Source organism: Haplochromis burtoni, unplaced genomic scaffold, assembly GCF_018398535.1.
Source record: "Haplochromis burtoni strain Fernald_Lab_line unplaced genomic scaffold, NCSU_Asbu1 Contig_22, whole genome shotgun sequence".
NCBI lineage: Eukaryota > Metazoa > Chordata > Actinopteri > Cichliformes > Cichlidae > Haplochromis > Haplochromis burtoni.
Window position 1 is genome coordinate 2420528 of NW_024582383.1, and position 8214 is coordinate 2428741.

The 8214-nt window shown below is 42.8% G+C and overlaps 1 protein-coding gene across 15 annotated transcripts in view; it reads right to left on the bottom strand.

The window, feature by feature from the left end:
- Positions 1 to 2441, bottom strand: part of LOC102308027 (neurexin-3b) — a 317322-nt gene extending 314881 nt beyond the window's left edge. For 11 of the 15 annotated variants that reach the window (XM_042218692.1, XM_042218690.1, XM_042218698.1 and 8 more), the window contains exon 1: positions 2143 to 2441. The gene's annotated coding sequence lies outside the window, so the exon portion shown is untranslated. Of the gene's footprint in view, positions 1 to 697; positions 2060 to 2142 lie in introns of those variants that run through there. The other 4 variants (XR_006054139.1, XR_006054138.1, XR_006054137.1 and 1 more) reach the window with 2 other exon arrangements.
- Between the last annotated feature and the right edge of the window lie 5773 nt (positions 2442 to 8214).

Genomic DNA, 8214 nt, shown 5'->3' on the forward strand with positions numbered 1-8214 from the left:
TGAGTTATTGTGTGTGTGTGTGTGTGTGTGTGTGTGTGTGTGTGTGTGTGTGTGTGTGTGTGTGTGTGTGTGTTGCTTAACTGCGATATCGGGTGTCCCTATAGCCTGCAAACCATGGTTTTAACACTGAATGCTAACAATGGTAACATATTCTCTTTCAAGCAGTTATGGAGATATCATTGTGTTAAACACAGCTGTTTACAATAGGGGTTTTTTCCACCTTTAATTGATTCTGACTTTAAAAACAACATTTGCCCACCATGACATTAACTACTTAACATTCGACTGACTATAAGCCCTGCTTAAAATCCAAATCTTTCCACCTCAAAGCTAAGCTAAATGAAGCTAACATAGTGCCAAGTTGAGTTTTACCCAGAATATGTTACTGACACTTTTCCTCGCAGGCTTGTTATGAAAGATGCCCTTCAGCTAACAGCATGCCTGAGAGCACCCAGCAGTCCTCACTCCACAGGGCGAAAAAGGAAAAATTAACAAGCTGTTTTGGGCTTCTTAATTAAGTACACTGTTTAACTAGCATAAACCCAAACCTGTTTTTTTCTGCCTCCTGTTAAACAAATAGGAAGTGGCATAATTTCTAAATAGCTACCTTGCTCTGCTAGAATAAGCACATATTTTCCGGGATATACACATTAAATTATTAAATAGTGCAGGATATGAGATGACCTGTATGGGATACCTTCACTGACTGCCCATAAATGATGCATTGACAGGTCCGGCTTCGGTGCAGCAGATTTATAGACATGTTTTGTAATGTAGCCGAGCCCCTATCACGCACTGGAGACCCCCTCAGCCCCCTGCTGTGCTCCCTGTCCATCACAAGCTGCAGCCCGGAGGAGCGATTTAATCCGACAGCAGTCACAGCAGACGAGGGTATGCTGCATTAGAAGCGTGTCCGGACCTGCCAAGTCCACTGCTGGTAAGAGGAAGTGGGGCGCAGGGAGCAGAAGGGGAATTTTAGGGTGAACCGGGAATAAAGTGAAGTCATTTAAAGCTTCAGTGCAAAACTTGAGAGCATAAACTTCAATCTGGCACCAGCAGGAACGGACACGATTCTTTCCGCTCCCGCTGAACATCTGTGCAGGGCTCCAGATGTTGCAGTTAAGAAAAAAATAGCCCAGTATTTAGATTTTAGATGAGCAAATGGCCCCTAAATGCATCACGAAATCCAACGTGGGCTTCAGTAAACAGACTTTTATAAAACACCAGCCATAATTTAGAGCAAATAAGGTACAGAGACGGGATCAGCGGTAACTCTGCAGTCAGCTCAGAGACACAAGTTCTCGCAGAAATATTAAATTAGAGGGATGCTGTAGTCTCTGCTGAAAGCCCCGGTGGACATTTCAGTTCCGCACGGCTGAGCTTTCACAATGTAAGTGCAACAGAAAATGATGCTATCGATCACATGAGTAATTTCATCCCTTAATGGAATATTTTAAACCTTCAGATGATAGGAAACATTTAAAACCTGCCAGAAATCCAGCCCGCAAGCCCGCACGGATGAATAAAACAGCGGGCTACATGTCCCCCCCAGCCGCGCTCAAGCTTTCCCTCTGCCTCTCGCACGGTGGCAGTCTGACTGTGGCTCGAGGGCTTACGAACCTTTGCTTTTGGAAATTACGAAGCGAAATTTGAACAGGACTCGTGGGTGAAGTTGTCGAGAAAACGGGAATAGTTCGGGGTAGTTTCCTCCTTCGCTGTTCTCTCCGACCGAGAGACGCGATTCGGTGAGCTAAAACTTTCCATCTCTATGCGCTTCGCTCATTCCCTACGAATTTGTTTGTTTTAAAAAGGAACAACAACAACAACAACAAAAAATCAACTCTAATAAGTCCACGTTATCTCCCTCACGTCACAGACCTACCCACTGTTTAGTGTTAAACTGCGGGTGAGGGCTTTTCAAAATTCTAACGATCCAAGCCATCCCACTGCGCCTAATTCCTCATCTCAGCTCAAAGTCACATCAAATTCGCAGAATATTTTCAGAAAAACTTCAGAATCCCGCAACTTAAGCATCCTCACAGAAACAAATAACGTATTAAGATGGTGGTGGGGAGGGAAAGAATAAAAAAATAAATAAAATAAAAATAAAACAGGACTAAACCAGTTTTAATCTGCTCCTACCTTTTTTTTCCACGCAGACTCCGGACGGACAAAAGCCCCGCGCGTAAATATCGCAAATTATAGTAATCCAGACCAAAATCCCATCCACAAACCCGAGCCTTTCTTGATGAGAGTGTGCCGGGGGCGGTGGGATGCTGATGGTGGTGATGAGGCGGTTATTATAAGTGAGGCGAGGTGGAGGAAAAGGCAGCCGTGCTCCTTCCTCCGGCTCAGTGAACGCGCATCTCTCAGCTCTGCTTCACTCAGCGCTACTGTTGATGGGCCCCTGGATTTCTCCCACACTGACGATCTGACCCGCCTTCTTCAGAGTAATCAGCACAGTGGGTGGGGGGGGTTACTCCATTTGCAGAGACAACAGCCCCTCGGGACAAATTACCAATAAGGAAAATTATTTATTCCTTATTTTTAAGCTAGGCTTTTATGTAATTCAGGCTGCTTGCGCGCTTAGGAGACATTACGAGAAGCAAATTACGTACTGCAAAAGTAGTGCATGGCATGCCCACCTAATATGTAATATGTAATATATATATATATGTATGTGTGTGTGTGTGTGTGTGTGTGTGTGTGTATGTTTAATACACATAATTCTAAATGTTCCTGGGGGCTGTTCCGGGCAGAAGGTTTGGTTTCTTTCAGTGCAGTTTTTCAAACCCAGGCGAAAAGAGAGCACAGAGTGAAAATGTGACGTTTTGTTTTTAATTTTCACCATAGGGGTTTAGAGCTTAAATTCAGCACCTTGGACAGCACCCCCCGGTCTTGAGACAGCTACGGGCGACGTGCAAAATCCCAACGAGCCGCACCCTGGGCAGAGGGGAAATCTTTCGTTTTTTTGCGTGTTGCCTCAGCAGCTCTGATGCCAGGGTGCTGTCCAAGGTCCTGAAGGCTTGTCAGGCGTAAATGAGAGCGAAAAGAGAGAAAGCCTTTCAGGCAAGAGAGGAAAACTAGAGAGATGACCGTTCGGCCTGTCACTGGCTCCTTTTATTGTAATCTAGTCTCTTTTCTACACACTATTGATACTACTAATTACGCCTGCTACTAAGTAGTCATAATAGCAAGATATTATGCAGCTAGTAGTAGTGTGGATTTAACATGCTCAAACAGCTGTACTGGTTTGTGGCTCCACGGTGGAGTGGTTTACACTTTCACCTAACAAGCCAAAGATCCCTGGTTGGTTCCAGGAGGAGACACGAATCCCTTTGGGGTTGCTTCAGGAAGGGCAACCTGTGGAAAAATCTGCTAAATAAAACATGTGTAGCTGCCAGCTGTGGTGACCCCTTGTTAAACAAGGAGCAGCTGAAAGAGGCTCTGTGTAGCTTTATTGGTTTGACATATTTTGGCACTGTTTTTGGAAAATGTGATAAGGGGCTCTCCCATGAGGCCCTGGGACCCAGGTGTTGCCAATACAGGTAATGATCCACAATGTTTCACTTTGTGCATTCTTCATTTGATAATTAATGTTTTGCAAGAGTAGTGCAACCTGACTCAACCTGTACACCACCAGCCATCATATTCTGTAGCATTTCTTCCACAGGTATACAGTAGCTGCTGCTGTAGTAGGCTGTTTGGCCACCGTGCTTGGTGCTGCTTCTCCAAATCTCTGCAACTCAAATGGAGTTATGAACACTGGAGTTTTGGGAGTTTTTTATTATGATGTGGTACATGGATTGATTCCTATATAGTGCCTTTCTACCTTGCTTGAGCACTCAAAGCGCTCTATACTACAAGCGTCATTCACCCACTGATGCACGCATTCATACAACACTTATTTTTATGCTTTTTATCTAACATTTACAATCCAGTGAATTTGGAATTCACTCTTGTCTAAGAACAACATTTTGGCAAGCAGACTGGAGAAGCCAGGGATTGAACCATCCTATTTCAGATTAGTAGATGACCTGCTCTACCTCCTGACCAAGCACTGACTCAGCACCATTCCATATTTCTAGCACATTTGCTGAAAAATCTCCCATGCGTGTTTGGCAGGGCAGATATGGCAAGATATGCCATCCTGTTAGGGAATAGAAATGTTATATTTGTCACAGGATAAATGAATTACTTGAATAATAATAACAATAGTAATTAAGAAACATTAAATACAGCAAGACACTGGACTGGGTGAAAACCCCCCAAAGGGGATATAAAACAGTTGCATCAAAGTAAAACGTACATACTGAAAATTCCTCAGTGCGCGTGTTGCTGAAGGGCTCAGGGATCTCAAGTGCAGGTCTAGACTCAGGATCAGCTACCTGAGAGTCTTCACCTAATCCCTTACGCTGAACTATCAGGTCATTTTATACATATCTGGGCATCAGACCAAATTTAAACATGATAAGAACTTGCAGCCAGTGGAAGGAAGCTAAATCCAGAGATATGTGATCTGTCTGTCTTTGGCACCAGCTCAAATCTTTGCTGTTGCACTGAGGAATAGCTCAAGGCATGAAAGTGGCTTTTGACACATGGCAGGACTGGAGGGAGATGAGCAGAAAAGCATCGGTGACCTTCTCTTGTTCTGTGAAGAATAAAAGAACTTGGAGACACAAGTGAGATTTATGGATTTGTAGAGGTGGTACAGAAAAAAAAAACATGTATTTACAATTGTGTATGCGAGAACTGTGACACGATCTGAGATATATGAAACTTGCTCTATGCAAATTAACTCATAATGGACCAATATGCCCCAATATGTTTTCAGCATTTTAGCTAATGTTGTTTTACAGGATTAAAGACATCTATAGTGATCAGCCATATTATTAAAACCATTTCCCTGACATTGAGTAAGCTGACAATACCTTTGGCACATTTATATGCATATTTAGATCAAATGTTATGGTCTGAGTAACCTAAAAGAGTGCTGTATTTTGCATGATGGCATTAACATAAGGGACTCTGATGTCTGAACACGCAGCACTAGTTGTAGCAAAGGGATACGTTCTGTAACAAAGGCGAGGTGTTAGTCAAAGCAGCAGAAAGCCACAGACATTAACCAACTGGTAGAGAAGGTGAATTACGACTGCAGGACGAACAGCGTTAAATGAGGCACTGAAGTCTAATAGTAAATGAAACAATCTCCTGCTGCTGCTGTAAAATTGAGGCCATTTGTTACTTTGAATAGGGCTGCAAGGCTAAAACAACATCTGGGCCACTCTTGCTGCCCAGTTGCCACTGAGACCCTGACCTGGATAAAGTGAGAAAAGAATGAAGGAATGATTGAATCGAATGGTTCCGGGATGAGTGCATCTCACCTATTTGCTCGATAAAATAAAGACCCCATCGAGCTTCAGCTAACCATTACCACCAAGATGGATATTATAAAATATGATTAAAGCGATTTTAATATAGCCCATCCAGCAGACAGCTCTACACATTTTCCCCTTGTTAAACTCACCTATGAAACGTTGCTTTTTCCTGTGGTCTTTTTTGATTTGTGTCACATATTATTCTGTTATATTCTGCCAAACTGTCACCTGCAGGGGCTCGTCCAGGGGTTTCATATTAAAGAGAATGTATTGACACATTAATTAGGTCTTTGGGGTGATGAGAGATTACCGATTCTCTCTTGGCTACAGTAGAGCTGAATCAAAGAGCAAACAGGCAGCGGACAGAGCTACATCCCTTGGGAATTAAAGGAAGATGGATTATGGAACAAACATTCATGAGCTGCTAAACTGCCAAACATACATGCAAACAGAATGACAAACAGAAGTGTTCATTCTACAAATATATTTCCTAGAATCAAAGATGGAAGTGCCCCGAGTGTCACGGGTTTCCCAGGCAGGGTTCTCTATCTTGCTGTCCCCTGTACTAAAAAAGCATAATAAATGAATTCTAACCATTGGATACTGTCTTCAAACCGAATTCAGCGCAAAAGCTTCTGGCATACTTTAATAACACCCCAGCCACTTGTTCTGAAACCTTGAAATGAATTTCCAGCTGCCACAACAACTGTTGTAATATTCACAATGTATTATATATGCCATGATGCAAAAACACATTAATCATGGATGAAGAATTCCCCTCCTGCATGGAGATGTTTTGGAAGCATGCTTAGTCATCACACAGAGAAAAGAGAGCATCTTCTCAGATTTCTTTCTTTCCCTGACTAATCCCACATCTCTGTCTTAGTTTTTACCCTGGTTTATTCCGTGCGCTTTTCAGAGAACGGTTGTTTCTCCTGACATGCACACAAGCACACTCACTTCTAGAGAAAATGTAGTATCTTTGCTTCCAGGGCTTTTACTGTCCAGCTTTCTTGCCAGATCAGTGGCCTCTTGGCTCGGCTAGCTGCCCCTATAAGCGGGAGACTCGGAGCGGAGTTTGATCCTTAGCTGACTTTTCCCTGCATGATACTAACTGCAGTCCGAAGTGCTAAGCCTCCACTTACCACCGATACAGCAGATGAGCTATGGACTTATTAGCCTTTAGTTTGCACAAGGCTTATATTTAAGCCACACAAAGATGACACTGTGCCACCGCTGTTCGTGTGCGTGTGTGTGCACTGTGCACGCTGAAAATATCCATTATCTTTATTTATTGTTCCTATTGCCTTATATTCATCTAGTAACTGCTGCTCAGTAGTTTCAGATTATTAAATGTGTCTGAGAAGTGACACGTGGATGTCTTTTGTAGGGCAAACCTGGTCATTACAAAAGCTTGAAGAGTATCAAATCATATCATCTTCTATCATATCAAAGAAGACAGGAAAGATCACTGACAACAACTTACAACCTATGGGGGGCAATTATTCTTTGCAGCCATAGTGTTTTTTAAAGCAGTCTTTGAACCCACGCTCACAAAGAAGTTAGATAAGATGTGAAGCGATATTTTACATAAACAGCATGCAAAATAATAAACCAAGCTTTTTTTAATTTCTGCTGAGCGAATGATACCGAGACAAACAGCCAACAAATCAAACCAGGCTGACAGCCATAAGGTCGATCGTTTGTGCGGAAGCAGTAGATAAAGGTAACAGAGCACCTCTTAAGCTTGCAATTATATAAATATGTGTATAAATATTAAATGTTTTGTATTTAATGTGTCATAATATTTCATGACAAATGTGCAAATACCTCACAAAATGTGCTTTCAGGCACAAATTAGCGCTTTCACCTATTTCTATCTTTATGCTATGACAGAAGCTAAGCTAAGCTAATACGATGTATCTGATTAAGTTGTGTGGATGTCTGTGCTGTTTCCACTAATGCTACTCCAAAACAAAACATTTCAACAAGCCTCCTGCCAGTGGGAGCCACCTGCCACAGTGCTATCAATAATCCACGAGGGTCCTAATAATGCTGCCACCTCCACACTGAAGGTCACGTTTCTCTCCCGCACACACGTACAAAAATGACACGCACACAGTGATGCTGCTGATTGATCCTAATTGTACTTATTTTACCTCAAATCCCCGCTACCTAAACACCTGCACGCTGACCATCCGGTCAGTAAAGAGGCTGTTAGCGGGTCAAAGTGAATACGCTATCAAGGACATCTATTAGAATCTAATTCGGCCAGGTTGGGTCCTCAAACAGTCCTAGCTAACCTCCTTAATGGACACTCATTTATCTCCTGTTGTTTGGGAACTGTTGCGTGCAAAGTCCACAGCTTTGGTGCTAAGCAGGATGGATGTGATATTTAGATCGATAAGTCCTGCTTATGGGGAAAAATGTGATGATATACAGATGATAAGAGGGTGATATTTCATTGTAAATGTCAGTCTAATGTAACCATCAATGCGCAGGGTGGGGGGTGGGAATGCATACACATCCGACTCTACACATATACAAACCCATCAGTATACTGTATATGCAGGAACTTATAGAACACGACACAAGAGGGCACATCATCTATCACTCCCTCTCCCACTGTTGAGAATCTATTTGAATAACGAGGAGAAGCACCTGTCAGACTCTGTTATGTTGACACATGGACTGTAGTCCTAACACCTACATACATCTGAAGGGAGGGCGAGGGAGAGACAAAGAGACCGAGAGCACACTCACCGCACTGCAGGGTACCTGCATGTTTTTTTTAACCACATTCCTCGGAGCTTGAATAGACAATCACCAGAGAGGT